Below are 3,356 nucleotides of genomic sequence, written 5' to 3'. Positions count from 1 at the left end.
ACAAGAAGAACAAGTAAAAGATAGGTTTTGCTGCTTGGGGTAGATGATGTAATATTCACCAGTTACTGAGAGACAAAAGAATAACTCCAATACTCTTTGGCTTCTATCTTTTTCATTAGGATGAGGATTTTCAGATTGGTTGAGACTGATTATGTAATTAAAATCATAAAGCAATCATTTGAGAAGGCAGCATGGCATAATTGAAAGAATAGGAGGCAAGGAGTCAGCAGATGTGGGTTCTAATCTCAGCTTGGTCACTTACTAGCATCATAACTTAGGACAGGTCATTGAACCTTCCTGAACTTCCATTTCCCATATCAAAAATCTGAATGATAATAAATATTGCACCTATGACTAACATGACAAACAAATGCTTCACAGACATAAAGGACAGATAAATGGGTTGTTATTATTATGACTTTTTTTCCAATATAGCTTTCCAAGAGCCAGTTTTACTGCAATTAATATATCATACTGGACATACAAAATAACTCACTCACAGTTTGTTCATTAATTTTCTGATAACATATGCAATAAAAAGAGAGAAAATACTTTTATTTTACAAATAATCATGGCATTTGATCAACTAAATCCAAATTCTCAAACTGTCTTCCCTACTTCCCTTCAGATATATTTATTTTCACAATAGATCAACTTCATGATAAAGGGCTCCCGGCAACTAAAAGTGGACTTCATTCTGGGAACAGCAAAGACACCCTGCAAATAGACCAGCTGAAATATTCTAGCAATGGTATCATTAAGAGGAAATTGCTGTGCCTGCTGCTCATCAGCTTCAAACATGGAGCAACTCTTGAATGTATGAAGATTCAAAACAATCTCCTCTAATGAACATGTTCTAAATAACAGAGAAATTGCAATGTTCCGTTAACGTTAAGCACAAATAGATTAGCTCTTGCTTCTTCCTTTTCCTCTTTCCCACATTTCCAAGGATTTGTGCTAAATCAAGCAAGAAAAAAAGGAAGATTGCAGCATGCCATCATCCCAAACAGGCTAATGCCAGAAGCAGAAGGCTGATGGAAGAAACTGAAACATAACTTGTAGCTCAATAATTTAGAGATTAAAGTACTTTTCTCTAGGATAGAAAATAAAGGTGATAGTACATTGCCATTTTCCAAAACCCTTTTGATCATGTATAAATGGTTTAAACTCATATGGATTTCCTTAAAATTTTATTTAATTATTATCCATGGCTCAATAGGGATTACTCTTCCCACAAGGAATCTTGGCTCTGGAGTCACACGGACCAGGTTCAGTCATGTGGGAGCCTGGTCCCTAAAAGAGGGGAGATATGCTCTTTATCTCCCTGGATTATTGTCTCCATCTCAGATTTGCCAGGAAAATATCTTAAACTAAACTAAGGTATGCCTCATATCAAAGGAGATCCCCAAAAATTATTAATAGGGTCCTTGTTAATATTCATCGTGCACCATAGTAGATACCAGATAGAGGACAGGTATTTATTTCCTTGACCAGAATAAAAGGCTTAAAATACAAAATCCCATTGTAACCCCATAACCCTATTGCTCTTTTATGAGGTAAAGATTCCCAATAGACTTGTGGGTCTTCTGAACATATATTCAAATTTACCTCGGAACTACATTGTACAAGAACTCATGAAGTCCTGATCTTCCGCCCACCCAGGCATGACTTGAGTTTTGTAATCCTTTCAGCTAGAATATAGATTCCCGAAGTGGGTAATACCACCCCCTTGGAGTACTAGAATGATTGGGGGTAGGGGGAGTAATAGCCTTGGGTACAATTGGGGGGCTTTGAATAAAAATAAGGGAGCAGTAGAAGCATAAGGAAAGAAGAGAAGAAATTTTTTAAAAACCATTTTTACATGTTTTCATCTGTTGTGTAACAGAGTTAAAGTCGTAGTGATTACATTATTTTTAAATAAACACACAAAATGCTAGTTTTAACTGATCAGTGGTCAAGTCCATGAACAAATCTTAACATGTAAGTGTTGGCAAGGCAAGCATGTCGTGCATCATCAGGAAATCCAACATGTATCAGCAGAAATATGTGTGTGTAATGACTTGCTTACAATACAATACTATATGGTTACATGACACAATATTGTGTCCTCAAAATTTCAATACAGGGGGAAAAAACCACAAACTTACAATAAATTATTAAATTTAAGATGTGTCAGTTTTTTTAAAAAAATATTTTATGTTTTTTGAAATGATGCAAATTTCAAAAAAAAAGTACCATTAAAGGGTTAAAGAAAGTAGATTTCCCTGGGCACACTGAATAAATATTTTTGAAAAGGAGGCAGTAGGCCAAATAAGTTTAGGAACCTCTGAGCTACAGCATCTTCTTAGCAGTGGTGATCTTCTCTGAGAAAAGTGTAATTTCAAAAGGGACTTTCCATGGGACAACTATGGATTGGAGAACATCTCTTATTCATGAGTCCAGAGCTGGAATTGTTTCAGGATCACTGTTTGGTGTGTGGAGTTTAGAGAAACAAACATGAAACAGAAGAGATGATCAAGGACTTGAGGTCCTGTCTCAGGCTTGCCTAGATAAGCACACATTGATTGACATTGTTATGTGCACATTGTAGGCACCAATGACCTCTGGGGTGAAGGAAGGTGGGAAAGAGAGTGACATCATCTTCTGTCCCTCCCTACTTTGCTGGAAGCCCAAAAGAATGATGGTCCACTGAGAAAAAGGGAGATCATTTCTATAGATCTTATGCCTTCTACAGAGATGGCAGATACTCCTGGCTCAATGTCTAACCATTTTCAACAGTTTCTAGTCATGGAAACACATGAGGACAAAGCAGAAACTTATGGGTAACACATTTGTCTTATGAAGAGTCCAGAAGACAGGCCCATCTCAGTGTATATTCTTCAATATTATGCTTGTGTGTATATCCATATATGTTCTTGTTCAGTCATTTTAGTCATGTCTGACTCTTCATGACCCCATTTGGGGTTTTCTTGGCAAAGATAGTAGAATAGTTCTCCATTTCCTTCTCCAACTCATTTAGCAGATGAGGAAACTGAAGCAAATAGGGCTAAATGACTTGACAAGGGTCATATAGCTAGTAAGTATCTGAAACCAGATTTGAAGTCAAGGAAGATGAGTCTTCTCAACTCCAGGCTCTGTACTCTATCCATTGCTCAATCTAGCTGCCCTACATACCCATCTATATCTAGATGTGAATATATAGAAATTTCCACATATCTATATATCCACATATATCCATGTATGTATGTATGTCACTATCTTTATATCAATCAGTTAATAAACATTTATTAAGCACCTACTATGTACCAAGCACTGTTCTAAAAGTTAAGCATATAAATTTGATAAAAGAAAGGCAA

The sequence above is a fragment of the Vombatus ursinus genome, unplaced genomic scaffold (assembly GCF_900497805.2).
Source record: "Vombatus ursinus unplaced genomic scaffold, bare-nosed wombat genome assembly UNPS02015255.1, whole genome shotgun sequence".
NCBI lineage: Eukaryota > Metazoa > Chordata > Mammalia > Diprotodontia > Vombatidae > Vombatus > Vombatus ursinus.
Note: the sequence above shows the minus strand (reverse complement) of the source record.